Genomic DNA, 19008 nt, shown 5'->3' with positions numbered 1-19008 from the left:
CTCAGCAAGTCTTTAGAGCGTGAGTAGGATACAACACAGGTGGAGGAGCTGCAGGCTCCTACGCAGGAGGCTTAGCTAGCCCCTCAGGCCATGTCATAGCCAGTTGTTGGGAAAACCGTACAATAGTTACTTTAGGAGACAACGTAGGAGCAGGAGGGGAGAGAGGAGTGAGCAAGGCCCACTCTAGTAGTGACACCTAGCACAGGCAGAAGGAAGCCGAGGTGAGCTGATCAGTTGATTCAGGAGGCTCAGGACAGGGTGGGGGCACCCAACTCTACATTCAGGTAGAGCAAACAAACACATAGATACTTAGGTTTGATAGCATTAATGAATAAGGCCATAGACGTAGAGGCTTCTAGCTACAAGGAGTCAACCTCTTAGCAGGTTTGGCGTGATGCTATGGTGGGGGAGTACTCTTCCATCATATGTAGAACAATGTCTGGGACATTGTGCCAAGACTGGAGGGCATATATGTGATTTGATCCAGGTTGGTCTACAAGATCACACAGAGCTGATGGGAGTGTGGAGAAGTATAAGACTAGATTTGTAGCCAAAGGGTTCTCTCAAGTGGAGGGCATTGACTACGACGAGACTTTGGCACACGTGGCCCGCTAATCGCCAGTAGGACCATTGTAGCACATGGAGCGCATATGGGGTGGAAGATCCACTAAATGGATGTGAACACTACCTTCCTTAATGGAGTTGTTGAGGTAGACATTTATATAGAGCAACCAGAGGTGTTCGAGGCACATAGCAGGGAGACACGTGTGCAGGCTCAAGAGAGCTCTTTATGGCCTCAAGTAGGCCCAACGAACATGGTACTCTCGCATTGACAACTATCTTCTGCGACTAGGCTTCACTAAGAGTGAAGCTGACCCTAACCTTTACTACATCATGGTTGGGGGGAAACCTCTCATTCTTGTGTTGTATGTAGACAATCTCATACTGACAGGGGACGAGAAGCTCATCAGTGACTGCAAGAAGGATCTTGCAGCAGAGTTTGACATGAAGGATATAGGGCTTATGCACTATTTCCTTGGGTTGGAGGTTTGGCAAGGAGATGGATAGATTTTCTTGGGACAGGGCAAGTACGCTTTGGAGATTCTCAAGAGGTTTTGCATGCAAGATTGCAGGCCCATGGCCACGCCTCTGGTGACAAACTGGAGGAAGGTAGACGCTAGCAGAGCAAAGCGAGTTGATGCCACACTCTACAGATAGTTGATTGGGTCATTGATGTATCTTGTGAACACGCGACTTGACATTTTCTATGCATTGAACCAATTGAGCTAGTTCATGGTTGAGCCTAGTAGAGTACACTGGGTTGCTGTCAAACACATCCTTAGGTACCTCAGAGGCACAGTGGATTATGGGTTGATGTATAGAAATGTTGATGGAGTTTAAGTTGGAAGGCTTCATAGATGCAGATTAGGTAGGGGGTTCCATTGACAGGAAGAGTACTTCAGGGTGCACCTTTAGTGTTGGGTCAACAACTGTTTCCTGGTTCAGCAGGAAGTAGAGATTAGTGGCACTGAGCTCAGCCAAGGCTGAATACATGTTTGCCATCCTAGCCAGCGTTGCACAAAGCGGGGACGCAGAAGCGTCATTTCCTAAAAATCTAGGAAGCGAAGTGTTTAAGAAGCGTCTACTATATATACTTTTATATTTTTTTGCATTTATATGAAAAAACATCCAAAATACCAAATTCGCTGTAGAAGACATGAAAACATGCATATTTTTACATAAATCAAGATAGATATGGCATCCATTGTACATCAATGATTAATTATTCCAGCATCAACCATCTAGAATCTAGATTCCTCTTCTCTTGTCTAGCCTTTGCCTCTACTTCAATTCTATAGGGATATTAGTCAACATTGCCTAATTTTGATCAGACAGCTTAATCCAAGCCTTATAACATGTTAAAGAAAGCTTAACATGCCTCATCAATGATTTTGACTTGAGTGAAGCGTACATAATTGCTAAGGCCATGACAAAGGAGTTCAACGATGAACGACACCAACACTGGGGTACATATAGGGCTTGGTGGTCTTGATTAAATGCCAATCACATGCCCTCATACATGATATAATCCAACGAAATGCCACAATCCCATTGATCCTGAAAACTATTAAGTATGTTGAATTTTGAATGGGATATGAAATTCTATTTTCTCCATATGAAGTTTGATGAGGTTGGAACCACTCTCAAAAGTCCCGAGTCATTTCATGGTAATGTTAAAAATTTAAGTAAAATGATGGAAATGAAAGATAAAGGAGAATGTCACTTTTACTTTAAGAATTTAACATTACCATTATGGAGCATCTAGGAAGCGTCTAAAGAGCATCAAGGGGCACCTTGTGAGTATTTGGAAAGTGTAGTTCCTCACATAACAGTTCGAAATTTCAAAAAAAAAAAAAAAAAAAAGCCTCGCGGAACTGTGCGAACCGTCCACCTTCTCTCAGATTCGCTTGTGATATGCGGTGGATACACGCCCGAACCTCCACAGATCCACACTCAATCCTTTCCGGATCCGCGGATCGTGTAGTAGGAACCGCGGATCGTGCAACAGGAACCACGGATCGGGTCCCCACGAATCTAATTTGCTAGGAATCGCCAAAAAAAGGCGGAATCGTGGATTCGATTTTCGGATCCACGGTTCCGCCGAAGGATCGGTGGCGGATCCGTACAGGATGCGGTTCTGCCTCTAGATTCTTTTTGTGGGGGGGACGGTTCCTGTGTTGAAGAAAGTCTAACTAGGTTCGGTCTTCATAATGATTTGATCTTTGTAAATGATGTAATAAAATAGAACAAATTATTTTTTATATGTCTTGCTACATGGGTTTCATGAGCAAGAAGTGTCATTAGGTCAAAGGCTTCTTCTTGATGTCTTTAGGATTTATTAATATGTCAAAAAGTCAAGTCATGTATGAAGGAGCTCTTCATGAGGCTATGTAAAATGTATTCAAGCTAAAGCAGCGCCTCCAAGACCAAGAACAATCCTCCATTGGCAACCTCAAGAAGTCTGCAAGCAAATTGATACGAAACTCATCAAGTCGGCTTCAATATTGAATTATATATATAAATGGCAGTCATATCGGCTGGGATAAAAGACATGTCGGTTCACAAGTTCAAGTCGGCTCAAAATAGGAGCACAAACAATTATAAATACCCGTCTAGGGTTAGCGCAAATGGCACAAGAAGAACTCATTTTTCTCTCTTTGAAATTTCGCATATATATAATGGAGCAGATCTGCATTACGAGAGGGTAATTGGTTAAGGGCTTGACTGCACCTCGGATGGGGATAAGGTGCAAGCAAGCTACACCTCGGATGGATAGAAGGAGCAGAAAGGACTTCAGATGGATAGATAGTCTCGACATAAAAATGTCTCTGCTCTCTTGGATAGTACCATAGTCTTGGCATAATGATGAGCCGCAGTAACAACAGTGAAAAAGATGATCAGTCTCGGAGGATAATAGTCTCGGCATAATGAGAAGTAGTGACCATCATAGTCTCGGCCTAGATGGAAGGTAAGATCACAATCTCGATGGATCTACTTCATAAGCAGTCAATGTATATGGGATACAAAGAACTTCAGAACTCTTACTGTCCCCACTGTCTCGGCTTAATGGAGATCACAATGAACCTACAGTTGCAATCTCAGTCTCGATATACTTATTATAGAATACACTCTCGACATGCTTAATATGATGATCTCAACAAGGGTAGAGTGATGATCCAAGAATAGATGAAGATAAGGTGTAACAGTCACCTTGATGATTATCATAATGAAGACATAGAATCAAGGTCATAGTAAAGATCTCAAGAAGACAAGAGATCTTGTTAACATGATAAAGAACCAGTAATGAAGATCTCAGTGATGATGGCTTCAATGGTGCAACAATGAGGATGATCCCAACAGTGACAGAGAAGTGGATTGATGTCTTGGTCTTGGAGAGGTAGAATGTGTCAAGGGTCATGGTCTTGGTATTTGTCAATTGAAGATCTCTATAAGAAGAATTTTCTGTGCGGGTTTTCCTCTCCAAGAGGGAGAGGTTTTGGCCCTCGCAGGATGCCAATATCTTGTGTTCTTGTCTCATTGTTTTGTTGTGATCGCAGTTTGATGAAGTAATCACACACACTAATAATTATAAGAAGATCAAGCTAAAGAAAATTGCAAAAGAATTTCACAAATTATTATCATGCTAAGAAGAATCACTTTAATTTCTGAATGCCCTAGGTTCTTCAACATGGTATCAGAGGGAGAGGTTCAACAGGCAAAGAAAGGGCAGAAAAGTGACATGCAAAGATCAAGTTTCAAGCAAAGCATCTAAGCAAGCTGAAAATCTACATCTTGGTCAAACCCTAAGATCAAAGGATTCAAAGAACTAGCCTACAACAACAGTATATAGTAACAAGGGTTGTTGTCTATCCAATCAAGGAGATAATCTACAACAACAAGATCTTTTGTCTCCACAGTCATCATTAAAAGACCACCAAGACTCTCATCAAGATGTCCACAAAGCAATCAAAGACTAGATCATCTCAAAGAAGGTCAAAGTTCAAAATGACAGTCTACAACAACAAGGGTTTTGGAGATCTGCAGTCAAAAGATGAAACCCTCAAATCGCAAGATACATACCAACAACATTGATGCCTCCCGCAGTCTCGATAAATGACACTATCTCAGTCCTGAAATCTTGGATTCTCAGAACTTAATTAAGGGCAGATATAGGAGCTTGAATGGACAATACTCGATATAGAAGCTATACTATCTGATGGACAAACAACCTCAATACGATGCTGCATACTACAAGGTTCCATAAGTACAATTATATCAACAGTTTGTATATTAAGATAGCTCGAAGGCAAAGAAGGCAATCTTCCTATCAAGGATCTCATCTGATGGAAGCATCAATATATCTGCCTCATCAACAATCATCATGATCAGGGTGAAGATCTCATCTTCACATATCAAGTAAGTATCTTTACAATCTATAATCAAGTTTGGTTCAATGACTTCATGATTTCAAGGAGTTCTATAGGATAGATGGGTTATCTAAGGTCCTCGCATAGAATAAGAAGGATTGACAGAATCCTTATGAAGAAGAGAAGTTAGTGAACAGGTCTCCTTTGAGTTCATGAGAAGGAACTCTTGAAGGTTCTCTCATCTCTATGTAGCAAGAAAGGAGACAGATAAGAAATACATGAAATGCTAGAAGAGGTACTCTCTGAAATGTAGTGAAGAAGGTACCAAAGAATGAAGAAATATCTTCATAAAATCTCAATTGCGAGATCTGGGAAAAATGATGAAAGGATAATCATCATTGATATTGATATTGATAAGCAAGGTAACAATTGTCCATGAACAAGAAGGCTAATTCAATCAACAGTTTGTGGTCTCTATGCTAGATAGAGAAAGACAAGGTGAAAGGACTCAAATATGTGCAAAAAAGAAAAGGTAGATTGACAAGACAGAATAGTACTATGTAAGAGGAGGGAAGCTAAAGAAAAGGACCAAGGAAAGAGGGAGTAGTTTGTGGTCTCTATGCCAGATAGAGAAAGACAAGTTGAAAGGACTCAAATATGTGCAGAAAAGAAAAGGTAGGTTGACAAGACAAAATAGTACTATGGAAGAGGAGCTCATATTGCCGGAAGGGTGGAGGAAGCTGAAGAAAAGGACCAAGGAAAGAGGGAGTAACATACCTCTACTATAAGTGAGATGGTGCCCCTCATAAAAGGATCCTATCATAGGCTTCAAAATCCCTTGCAGATATGACCATGATAAGAACATGCATTGTGGCATCATGGAAGCATTGGAAACAAGAGCTCGTAATATCACCATGGGAATCATGAAGGACAAAAATCCATGGCAATTGAACATGAAAGACATAGCTCTTGGGAATCTCTTTGACATTAAAGGAAAGGAAGAAGTCATCCAGGTCAAAGGAAACATTTGCCAAATGGGGATATGCAAGATCCTGAAGGTTCTCTAATAGAAACGTCAAACGGAGGATCCCCTAGTCTGGGAAGGCAACAAGTGTTTTATCAGGAAATCCAACTTATGGAATTCATGAAATGAAGAACTGATGTCATGAGAAATGAAACAATTCAGGAGATTGAAGATCTTTTCAATCAAGAAAGCTGCTGGAAGAAGCCTGAAGGAAGAATGAGGTATGTATGCTTGTACTTGTATTTAATATTGTGATGTCATGACATATGGTTGCAGGTAACATGGATCAGGCATGATCAAAAGGAAAAAGGATCTCCTCCTCTGAATGGATGCAGAAAAGCTTAAGTCATGCTAGATGAAATCAACATAATATGTGCTCATATGAAGTATGAGGTGGCTGACTACAATCAAGAAACTCCGATTGAAAGCTCCTGGGAATGGAAGGTGTGAGGATGGAAGAGATCGTGAAATATGCAACCATGATGAAGGCAATCAACATCCAAAGGATTAGGAAGATTTGACTAGGAAATCTCCCGAAAAGATATGAAGACTCTGATGGAAGTCTGAAAAGATGAAGACCCTTGACAACAAATATCTTTGGGAGATGTGTCAACATGTATGCAGGGTGTTGATACCTACAAGAAGATGTCACTGGAAAAGGCCATCACCAAAAAGGTAATATGTGATTTGTTTTTGGTTTTTGACCTCTTGGAGAAAGTCTGGGTATGTGTGTAGGGCCAAGGTAAGGAGAGTTGTGAAGGATGTCACAACTATGTACCTTGTGATCTAGAGCAATCATCGTTGAAGGAAAGGTGAAGATAGATGGCCCTATGAAGGAAGCCCCAGATGTAAAGCCAAGGAGGATACTTTCTGGGAAAGAAGGAATGACATGATGAAGGAAAGTGATGGATGGCTGAACCCTACATATGAAGAAATTGATGACATCGAGGTCTTGGATCATCAGTCAACTAGAAGACCCTATAAAGTACTGATGATAGAGTCCCTGTTTAAGAGGGAGCTCTAGGAGGTTCCTATGAGTAAAGGAACTTGAGTAAGTTTTTGAGTGAAGAGAAACTTGGAACTCATCCTTAGTTAAGAGGGAGAGTTAGATACAACATTCTTATCTTCAACTTGTAAGAAAGAATGGAGGATTGTGTAATCATGTGGCATCCGACACTCTTTGAGGATGTGGTAGGGCATCCAAGACAAGAGTGGGCAAGAGGACCGATATTCTTGAGGGCTAGGAACCCAAGATGATAATAGTCCTAGTAGGGCATACTCAAAGAACACCCGAGTGGGTATGACCCTAAGAGAGACAATGATGATGCGTGTCTATCAGTGATTGGTCTCGCCAAATTTGTGTGCTATGATCTAAGTGAGAGATTGAGCTGTTAGTCAAGGCCTTGCTAAATGAAAACAATGTTGGTTGAATTGATGCTATAACAGATGGATTGTAAATCTAATTCTTCTTATCAGAAATTCTTCAGATTGAGAATGACCAAGTACCATTATGAATACCTCCCTAGTTAAGAGGGAGTGCTGAAGAAAGTGTAACTAGGTTCGGTCTTCATAATGATTTGATCTTTGTAAATGATGTAATAAAAGAGAACAAATTATTTTTGTATGTCTTGCTACATGGGTTTCATAAGCAAGAAGTGTCATTAGGTCAAAGACTTCTTCTTGATGTCTTTAGGATTTATTAACATGTCAAAGAGTCAAGTCATGTATGAAGGAGCTCTTCATGAGCCTATGTAAAATGTATTCAAGCTAAAGCAACCCTCCAAGACCAAGAACAATCCTCCATTGGCAAGCTCAAGAAGTCTGCAAGCAAATCGATACGAAACTCATCAAGTCGGCTTCAATATTGAATTATATATATAAATGGTAGTCATGTCCGCTGGGATAAAAGACATGTTGGTTCACAAGTTCAAGTCGACTCAAAATAGGAGCACAAACCACTATAAATACCTGTCTAGGGTCAGTGCAAATGGCACAAGAAGAACTCGTTTTTCTTTCTCTGAAATTTCACATATATATAAAGGAGCAGATCCGCATTAGGAGAGAGTAATTGGTTAAGGGCTTGACTGCACCTCGGATGGGGATAAGGTGCAGGCAAGCTACACCTTGGATGGATAGAAGGAGCAGAAAGGACTTTGGATGGATAGATAGTCTTGGCATAAAAATGTCTCTGCTCTCTCGGATAGTACCACAGTCTTGGCATAATGATGAGCCGCAGTAACAACAATGACAAAGATGATTAGTCTCGGAGGATAACAGTCTCGACATAATGAGAAGTAGTAACCATCATAGTCTAGGCCTAGATGGAAGGTAAGATCACAATATCGATGGATCTACTTCATAAGTAGTCAATGTGTATGTGATATAAAGAACTTTGGAACCCTTACTGTCCTCATTGTCTCGGCTTAATGGAGATCACAATGATCCTATAGTTGCAATCTCAGTCTCAGTATACTTATTATAGAATACACTCTCTACATGTTCAATATGATGATCTCAACAAGAGTACAGTGATGATCCAAGAATAGATGAAGATAAGGTGTAACAGTCACCTTGATGATTGTCATAATGAAGACATAGAATCAAGGTCACAGTAAAGATCTCAAGAAGACAAGAGATCTTGTTAACATGATGAAGAACCAGTAATGAAGATCTCAGTGATGTTGTAGCGATGTCTTCAATGGTGCAGCAATGAGGATGATCCCAACAGTGACAGAGAAGTGGTTTAATGTCTTGGTCTTGGAGACGCAGAATGTGTCAAGGGTCATGGTCTTGGTATTCGTCAATTGAAGATCTCTATAAGAAGAAATTTTTGTGCGGGTTTTCCTCTCCAAGAGGGAGAGGTTTTGGCCTTGGCAGGATGCCAATATCTTGTGTTTTTTTTTTTGATAGTAGTTTGATGAAGTATTCACACACACTAATAATTATAAGAAGATCAAGCTAAAGAAAATTGCAAAAGAATTTCACAAATTATTATCATGCTAAGAAGAATCACTTTAATTTCTGAATGCCTTAGATTCTTCAACATCCTACAACACTGGTACCGACAGCTTGCAAGGCCATCTGGTTGAGGACACTGCTTGTTGGGCTTTTCAATCAAAGGTTGGAGCGTATAGTCATACACTATGATAATCAGAGCTGCATTAACCTCTCTGAAGATCCAATGTTCCATGACCGCTCCAAGCACATTGAGATCTGATACCACCATATCGTAGATTGTGTTTAGATGGGCAAGATTACATTGTAGTACATTCCTATATTTGAGCAGAGAACAAACATATTAACCAAGGCTTTGCCTAGAGGGAGCTTTGTCCATTTCAGGGACAAACTAGGTGTAGTTCAAAACACCTTCCCCTCTAAGAGGGAGTGTTAAATGGAGTTAGAGGAGGAATGGTTTTGCGAAATTTAGTAGGGGCACTAAATTTGGTAAAGGGGCCCTCAAGTAGGTGCACTAAATTTCGCATATTTACTTTTTCTATTTATTCGTTGACTTTAGGAAGATTTAAATTTTCCTATAGCCAAGAATTAATCGATCTCAGTGATCCAAGGGGATTTAATCTTGGCCATTCGCGGTAGTGGTGGGCCCAGGTTGACTTCTAAGAGGGAAAAAGGGTGCAAAACTTGGCCATTATGCACTAGAAACTTGGTGGAAAAATGACAACAAGAAGAGAACACTTTAGGATAGGGTTTCAGTGAATTAGGGGCTTCAAATGAACACAGATACAGGGAGAAAGAGAGGCTTTTACATAATCAGATCTTTTCTAGCCAGCACAAACTTCAACCAAGCCGTATTTAGTGCGTAGAAGAGGTTGAGTTTAGGCCGTACAAAGTTGTACAAGTTCATATAGTGTACATACTGACTTAGCCAAGAGGATGAGAGAAGGTGTATCAACTTGTTGAGGAATTTGTAGAAACAAGGGAAGTTTTCCCTTCACTATAAAAGTTTTTTGAACAATATTTTTGCTGAAACAACCTAATATAAGCCACCAAGTTTGCAGGTTTTCCCCAGTTGGGGTTTCCTGGGTAAATTTGTTGTGTACAATTTTATGGTGTGTTTGTCTTCATTTGTCCTTATTCCCGCTGCATGGTAGTTAGCAGACTCAATATGTTTGTGGGTTAAAGTTATAGTTCAGATTTCAGCATTTGCTTAGTAAAAATTCACAGATTAGATAGCCGAGTTTTTAAGAAAACTAACAATGGGCACCCTCTAGATGCCTCATGATGATCATCTCATGAGACATCGTAATAAACATAATATATAAATATAAATGTAAATGAATAATTACTATTATTCATTTTAATTGACATTTATATATTATGTTTATTATAGATACATTTATTTTCGTTTTGGTGTGTTTTTTGTTGAAGCGTGTGGTAGCTTCGAAAGGTCTTCTGCATAGTCTTGGTATCTTGGCATGCCAGAGATGATTAATTGCCTCTTTAGGTGCTTGCTTGATGGAGTAAGTGATTTATGTCTTGTTTCCTAAGTCTAACTTAGGAAAAGTACAATAATTAAATTCAATTAATTATTCTGGACTATTTTGTATTAAGTCAATTTCTAAGCATAAAAAATTATTTAAGTGACTTTGAAATGTTCTCAACTTTTGATTTCCTATATCCTCTAGAAGGGAGATTAGGGTTAGGGATTCAAGCTTGATGAAGATTATAAAATAAGCCTAAGGGAAAGGTGAAGACACACAAGTGGAGAAAACAATTTTCTCTAGAGCGAGAGGCTCAGTTAGACTGTAGCACAGAGGAGGAAGAGTGCAGGTGGATTCGAGAGCATTTCCAAGAGGCCGAATTGTTGGAGATTGTAGGGCTAAATTGTTGAAGTGAGAAGGAGGTTGAATTGTTGGAGAGGCTATTTGAGGGAAAGGAACAAGGCCAAGTTGTTGGTGAGAGGTGGGCCGAAATTCTCTAGGATGAATTTATTTAAAGGCTAATTTCTAGAGTGCCCGAAATTCCTAGGGTTGAATTTTTCTAGTGGGGCCAATTTGCAGGTTCCAATGAATGCATATTTCCTTGTAAGTTGTAATTTATCTATGTCGAAACACTGATTTTCTTGACATAAGTTAATGAAGGATAATTGTTGTGGGTGTTTATTTGTTGTAATGTGTGATTGATCTCTCTGTATTTTTGTTTCTGCTACATAGAAATTTCTAGAAGTGAAAACACCAGTGATTTTATTTTTTCAACAATTCAAAATTTATTTAGATAATAAAATAAATCTATGGGAATAAATAATTGTTGCGAGAAAATAAATCTGGGTTGGTATTAGCAGATTTAACATGTTATCAAAGCTCTAGAAAACTTTGAAGGAGAGATCTGAGATCACTAGGGTTTGCAGCGACATATTCCTTTTTTTACGACATAATGTGAAAATTCCATCACTGCAGCAATTGATTTATTTTTCTTACTTATTCCACAATAAGTTATTTATGAAATTACTTCAATAAACATCAAAATAAATATTGCTGCAGATATCACACCGTAATACATAAACAAACATATGCACAAGAATCAACACATTGACACAGTTATTTTGGACAACAGTTCCCAGAAAAACCCAATGTGGGAAAACCAGTGCAGCAAGGGAGGTTTTTATTATTCAACAATTCTTAAGTACAACAGGGTGCCAAACTGGCTCACCCACTGAGAGAAAACATTCTCCAGCACTTCACCCAATCCCAATGTCAGCACGGTTAACCTTTGCGTGGCTCTCAGACCCTCTGTGTCAGCCCTTGCTCAACTGCGTCAGCCCTGGGCCTCTCTGCGTCACCCACGCAGGCCCGGTTAATGACTGTGCAGTCTCTTATTGCCTCTGCGTTTGCTTGAAATGCCTTGCGTCTGCCTGAAATGCCTTGCGTTTGCCTCTCTTGCCTCAGCGCTGATCTCTAGTGGTTGATCCCGTCTCTCTGTATCGTACTTGCTACCTCCTAACTGCTCACCAAACCACTGGTTCAATTTCTCAGCTAACCCCAGTCTAGAAATTGAACTGACTGGTCTCCCTCAGTGTGTTCTCCAAGTGACCTTCAAGCATCCTCTCATACTTTTCTAATTGACAAATCAACGGCCGAGATTAAGTCCCTAATCAACAGCTAAGATTAACTCTGGCTTGATCCATGACTTTTGGACCCTTCTAACACAGTTTTATATTAATTCACATTAATATTTTATTTTCCCTAAGTTAGGCTTAGGGACTCCATTAAAAATATTAATTATTTTAATATCTCCCAAACTGTTTAGAATCTGCCCAAACCATTTCTGGGTATTGGAGATCTCATGTGCTTTAGCCTTTCCACCATTTTCGTGGCTAGAGCACATCCGATGCTACCCCAAATCAACACTCCCTCTTAGCGAGGACTGTGCTCTAGTAATACTCCTCACTGAGTATCACCCTGATCATCCGGCATCGGTCCCTGTGCTGATGCTAAGCCTCCCTGCCCAACATCCTCTGCATTGTTGCATCCTGTACTGCTGCCCATGGCTCTGCTACTGCCACTGCTGCATCTGTATGATAACTCCCTCTGCATCCGTGCTGCTGCTGGTCCTTTCTCCCAACACTGCATCCGCAATGCAACCCCCTCTGCATTTGTGCTGTTATCACTCCCATTTCTGTTTCTGAAACAATTTCTTCACCATCCCCATCTTTTCCCTGAAGTAGTCAAACTTTGTCCTTCCAAGGGCCTTCGTGAGGATGTCCGCCACCTGTTCTCCTGTAGGAGTGTAGCTCAACTGTACAACTCCTCGTTGGACACAGTCTCTGAGAGCTTGATGCAACTCTGATTGTCTCACATGATCTTGGTTGCCCCATATTCTTTCTGAATAGGTTCACTAGCAGTTTTCTAAGCCATATGGCCTCACACGAAGCTATGCTTGCTGCCATATATTCTGCCTCAGATGAGCTCAGAGCCACGGACTTTTGTTTCCTACTACACCAGGAGGTCATGCCTGATCCATTGTTGAAACAATAGCCAGAGGTACTTTTCCGATCCATTGAACTTCCTGCCTAATCTGCATCAGTAAATCCACTCAAATTGATATCCTTACCTTTAGTGTACAAGAGCCCATAATCGACTGTTCCCTGTAAATACCTAAGAACGTGTTTCGCTGCTGCCCAATGTGCCCTCTTTGGTTCCACCATGAACTGACTGAGGGTGTTTACAGTGTAGCAAATGTCTGGCCTAGTATTGACCAGATACATCAGGGACCCTATGAGCTGCCTGTATAGGGTGGGATCGACATCCTTGTCTTCTGATGCATCAATCTTCTTCCAGTTGGTGATCATTGGCGTAGCCATAGGTCTACAGTCCTCCATCCCGAATCTTTTTAGGATTTCTGTAGCATACCTCCCTTGCCCAAGGAAGATTTCTCCCTTCTGCTGCCAAACTTCCAACCCTAGGAAGTAGTGCATTCGTCCCAAATCCTTCATATCGAATTTTGTGGCTAGATTCTTCTTGCAGTCCCTAATGAGTCTGGATGATCCTGTCAGAAAGAGATCATCCACATACAATACTAAGATTAGCGGCTCGTTCTCTACAACTAGATAGTAGAGATTTGGATCCGCATCACTCTTGACAAACCCCATCTTCTGCAAGTAGCCATCTATTCGACCATACCGTGCTCTCGATGCCTGTTTTAGCCCATACAAGGCTTTCTTCAATCTGCATACATGAGACTTCTTCTCATGAGTTTCAAAACCCTGTGGTTGTCCAATGTATACCTCCTCTTCTATTACCCTGTACAAAAATGTTGTTTTGACATTCATTTGATGGATCTCCCATCCCATCTGGGCTGCAAGAGATAACATGGTCCTAATAGATGTATACCTGGCTACCGGGGGGAAGGTCTCCTCATAGTCAATCCCTTCTTTTTGAGCATACCCCTTAGCCACAAACCTGGCCTTGCATTTCTGAACATTGCCGTCTGCAGCGTATTTGATCTTGTAGATCGATCTTGAACCTACCACTGATCTGTCTTGAGGCCTTGGCAGCACCTCCCATACATCGTTTACCATTATGGAATTGTATTCCTCTACCATCGCATCTAGACAAACCTGATGTTGAGCTGCCTCCTTGAAACTGGTAGGCTCTCCATCCTAAGCTACTAATGCTTGATATCTATCTGGCTATTTTCGCTCCTTCTTATTGTTTCTTGGCTCACCGATGACATCCTTTGCATCTCGCAGAATCTGACGAAGTTCCTTGCTAGTTCTTCCTCTTCCAGCGGAGGCTTCTGTTCACTCCTCCTCCTCATCCTGAGAATCTTCCTGTTTTGAGGAAGAATTCTTTATTTTTGTTGGTTGAAGAGGCTTAACCAATGGATCCTCTTTCAACTGCTCCTCGGAAGGCATCTCGTGAGATCTTCTGAAAGCCTTGTCCTTCATGAAATTTACATCTCGTCATATTACTACCTTCCTGCTCCTTGGAAGATAGATTCTATATGCCTTAGCATTCTTGCTATATCCCACCAGATATCCCTTTTTCGCAGTTTGATCCAACGTCTTCCTCTTTTCTTCGGGTATGCGGCAATATGCTAAACTCCCAAATATCCTGAAATGATGGACCTCAGGTGTCTTCCCTATGAAGACTTTCTCTGGAGTAATCTTGCCCAATGCTCGATGAGGAGTCCTGTTCTGAACATAAACTGTTGTGTTGCATGCTTCCGCGCACAAGAATTTTGGCATATCCTGATCATACATCATGGCCCTAGCTGTTTCTACAATAGTCCTATTCTTTCTTTTTGCTACCCCATTCTGCTCCGGATTGTAGGGAGCTGTCCACTCTCTTCTGATGCCCTCAGCACAAAAATCTGTGAAGTCCTTATCGACATATTCTCCACCATTATCTGAGCGCAAAACTTTTATTTTCTTCCCAGTCAGATTCTCCACCAGAGATTTGAACTCCTTGAATCGACAGAAAACCTCATCCTTGGTTTTCAAAAAATAAATCCAAGTTTTCCTTTAGTGGTCACCAATGAAGGTAAGGAAATACTCGGCACCACTGAGAGCTTTGACGGACATAGGTCCATAGATATCCGAGTGTATCAATCCTAGTACACTCTTGGCCTTGTGTTTGCTCCTAGGATATGCTGCCTTGGCATACTTTCCTAGAGCACATCCCTTGCATACATCATCTCGTTTCGTACTCAAATTCGGAACTCCTGTTACAGTGCTCTTGAGAATTCTTAGAGCTCCATGGTGCAAGTGATCCATTCTTCTACTCCATTGTTCGTTCAAGTCCTTGTATGCATGACTGCCTATTAGTGCCATTGGTGATTCTAGTTGTAATCTATACAACCGATTACTTTTGATCCCGATTTGCACTTTCTTTTTCCAGCTCGGGTGTTTGACGTATACCTTTTCCTCGATAAAGTAGACGTCATAGCCCTTGCCTTGTAGTTGTGACACGGAAAGTAAGTTCATCCCCAATCCTGGTACATGCAGCACATTTGTAGCACGGAACCATTCCCCTGATTCTGTCTGAAAGGCCATGGTACCTTTCCCTACTGGAGTACACTTTGCCTTGTTCCCCATGGTGATCTGAAAGTTCATCTTCTCTTCTCGATATTATGAGAAACACTCCTTGATTCCCGTCATATGCCACGAGGCTCCACTGTCTATATACCATACTTCTGATGATGTAGCGCTAGTCATACATGCCACTTCTTCCAGCCTGGAAGCTAACATAGAGAAATCGAAATCTCTTTTTCTTGTGCAATCTTCTGAAAATCTGTGTGAATCCCTTGATGTGGATGCCTCTGCATCGTGGGCTCGACCCATAATCGATTTTCCCTTCCTGTCTCTGATTACTCCCTTTGATACCATGTGCAAATTCTATCACTACAGCAGTTGATTTATTTTTCCTACTTATTCGACAATAAGTTATTTATGAAATTACTTCAATAAATATTAAAATAAATACTGCTGCAGATATCACACCGTAATACAGAAACAAACATATGCACAAGAATCAACACATTGACACAGTTATTTTGGACAACAGTCCCTAGAAAAACCCAATGTGGGAAAACCGGTGCAGCAAGGGAGGTTTTTATTATTTAGCAATTCTTCAATACAACAGGGTGCCAAACTGGCTTACCCACAAAGAGAAAAAATTCTCCAACACTTCTCCCAATCCTAGCGTCAGCCCGACTGACCTCTGCGTGGCTCTCAGACCCTCTGCGTCAGCCCCTGCTTGACTGCGTCAGCCCTGGGCCTCTCTGCGTCACCCACGCAGGCCTAGTTAATGACTGTGCAGTCTCCTGCTGCCTCTGCGTCTGCCTGAAATGCCCTGCGTCTGCCTCTCCTGCCTCAGCGCTGATCTCTAGTGGTTGATCTCGTCTCTTTGTTCCGTACTTGCTGCCTCCTGATTGCTCACCAGACCACTGGTTCAATTTCTCAGCTAACCTAGCTCCAGAAATTGCACTGACTGGTCTCCTTCAGTGTGTTCTCCAAGTCACCCTCAAGCCTTCTCTTATACTTTTCTCGTTGACAAATCAACGACTGAGATTAAGTCCCTAATCAACGGCTAAGATTAACTCTGGCTTGATCCATGACTTTTGGACCCTTCTAACACAGTTTTATATTAATTCACATTAATATTTTATTTTCCCTAAGTTTGACTTAGGGACTTCATTAAAAATATTAATTATTTTAATAACTCCCAAACTGTTTAGAATCTACCCAAACCATTTTTGGGTATTGGAGATCACATGTGCTTTAGCCTCTCCAGCAATTTTCGTGGCTAGAGCACATCCGATGCTACCCCAAATCAACACATAATTATTTTTAATTTTGCAACTGGGGTTTTGTGCCCTAGGTTGATTTGTGAGATGGCATCACTTGAGTAGTATGAGATATGAAGAGGGGTTGGATGGAGCTATTAACTTCAGCACCTGAAAGGAGTGGATCACCAGAGTCTTAAGAATGAATGGTTTGTGGAATTTTGTGAACACATTTATCTAGGTTCCTTTAGATCCAAACCAAGCAGCTGAGCACAATCGGAAGGATGTTAAAATGATGGGTATAATTTTGGATGGTGTGAAGGAATGAATGGTTTGTGGAATTTTGTGAACACATTTATCTAGGTTCCTTTAGATCCAAACCAAGCAGCTGAGCACAATCAGAAGGATGTTAAAATGATGGGTATAATTTTGGATGGTGTGAAGGATCACATAATTCCTCACATATCAAGGAAGAATACAACATGTCAAATGTGGGTATCCCTAACCAGTCTTTATCAGAGCACAAACGAAAACAAGAAGATGGTGTTGTAGGAAAAATTAAACAACATAAGAATGAACAAATTATAGATTGTAACATCTTATATCAAAAGGATCCAACTTGCTCGTGATGAGCTTTCAGCTGTTGGGGAGGCTACGAATGATTCGAAGATTGTGAAAGTAGCTCTGAAAGGATGCGCCAAGCATTGGACCACCTTTGTGGATGGGATCTTGGCTAGTAAACAACTTGCTTATTAGGGTTGGTTGTGGGATGATTTCATCTAGAAGGAGATCTAGGAGAATTCATTGACCAAAGGACAATGAAGGAGTGATGAGGAGAAAGAGGAGCTTGCTCTTGCTACACAAGAGAAAAAGGGCAAGGGGAGGGCTAAGCAAAACTAGAGTGGAGGTGGAATTTCATCGGTAAAAAGGAGAAAGACATGAGCAAAGTCAAGTGCTTTGCATGTCACAAGTTCGAACATTTTGCCAATCAATGTCCAAACAGGACGAAGGGCAAAGGAAAGACAACCATGACAACCACTGCAAATATGGACAAATTGGATAAAATATTTGAGAAGAACTTTGCTTGGGTGTCATGCCTTTTTGGAATTGTCACGAGTGGTATTTGGTTTGTAGAAAGTGGAGCATCTCGTCACATGATGGGATCTTGTGACATTTTCACCAGCATGATCAAGGAGCCTAGGGAAATACATGTAGAGCTTGGTGATATTGCCAAATATGTAGTAGAGGAAATTGGTAACATTGAGTTTCAGATGGACTTAGGAGGTATCATGCAGGTGAATGAAGTGTTGTTTATATTGGGTTTGGAGAAGAATCTCCTATCAGTTCTAGCTGTGGAGGACAAAGTACGAGAGGTCAACTTCATGGGAGGTGAAGTGGCTGTTGGGCCAAAAGGCATTGATCCCAGTAAGAGACGAGTAATTGGGAGAAGGGAGAAGAATCTCTATCTATTGAGAGGACAACTAGTGAATGCTCTCATACATGAGAGTGATAGCTAGAGTGAGCTTTGGCACAGGAGGATGGGATACTTACACTATAGGGATCTTCCAAGTTCCTATGTTAGGGAAAATGGTCACAGGTTTTTCGGAGATTAGGGTGGAGCAAGAGGGAGTGTGCAAGGCATCTGTGCTTGGAAAGCAAGCCAATGCTATGTGTCAAAGGGCGTGTTGAACTTGGTGCATTCAGGCATTTGTGGTCCTATGTTAATGGAATCAATCTAGTTACATTTTCTTCATGCTTCTAGGGTTTGTTGAATCAAAAGAATATTTGTCACAAGTCAATTTATTGTCCTTGAGTTAAGTCCCATTTGGACTTTGAAGAGAGAATTGAAAAAGAAATTTATTTGAGTCATAAATGTAATTTTTGTTTCTCTAAGACCAAGTCGGCCTTGCCTCCTCAAGTTAGCCTGGAAAGGGGTAATTCAACCTCTTGGATGTATATATATAGAGACAGTTCGACCACTTTTGAAGCACCAACCAAGCAAGTTTGATCTCCAAGAGAAGAAGCGCAAAATTCAAGAAAAGGAGCTAGAAGCAAGAGAAAGAAAGAAGAAAGGAAAATTGAGTTTTCTGCCCTAGAATCTTCGCTAAAACTCTCACATGTGCAAAATTTCTGAAGTTATTGCAGGGACAAAGTTGCAAATCTATTGCAGGTCTGAAATTTTGAAGCTGGGGCTGAAATTTTGAAGTTGTAGGCTGAAATTTTGTTGTTGGAGCTGATTTGGAAAGTGTTGACTTGAGTTGACTTTGTCTTGCTGGAAGAGCATGGGAGGAGGGCTGACTTGGGTCTTATTGA

The 19008-nt window shown here is 41.0% G+C and overlaps 1 protein-coding gene across 1 annotated transcript in view; it reads left to right on the top strand.

Annotated features, from left to right (window-relative positions):
• The window catches only part of LOC149185121 (chaperone protein ClpB3, chloroplastic-like), a 245209-nt gene that overhangs the window by 199644 nt on the left and 26557 nt on the right, over window positions 1-19008 (top strand). The window lies entirely within an intron of this gene.

Source organism: Pinus tabuliformis, chromosome 3_2, assembly GCF_031772625.1.
Source record: "Pinus tabuliformis cultivar Carrire ecotype Pingquan chromosome 3_2, CPIR1, whole genome shotgun sequence".
NCBI classification, from domain to species: domain Eukaryota; kingdom Viridiplantae; phylum Streptophyta; class Pinopsida; order Pinales; family Pinaceae; genus Pinus; species Pinus tabuliformis.
The sequence above is the reverse complement of the archived record's forward strand: the minus strand, read 5'-3'. Positions and strand labels throughout refer to the sequence as shown.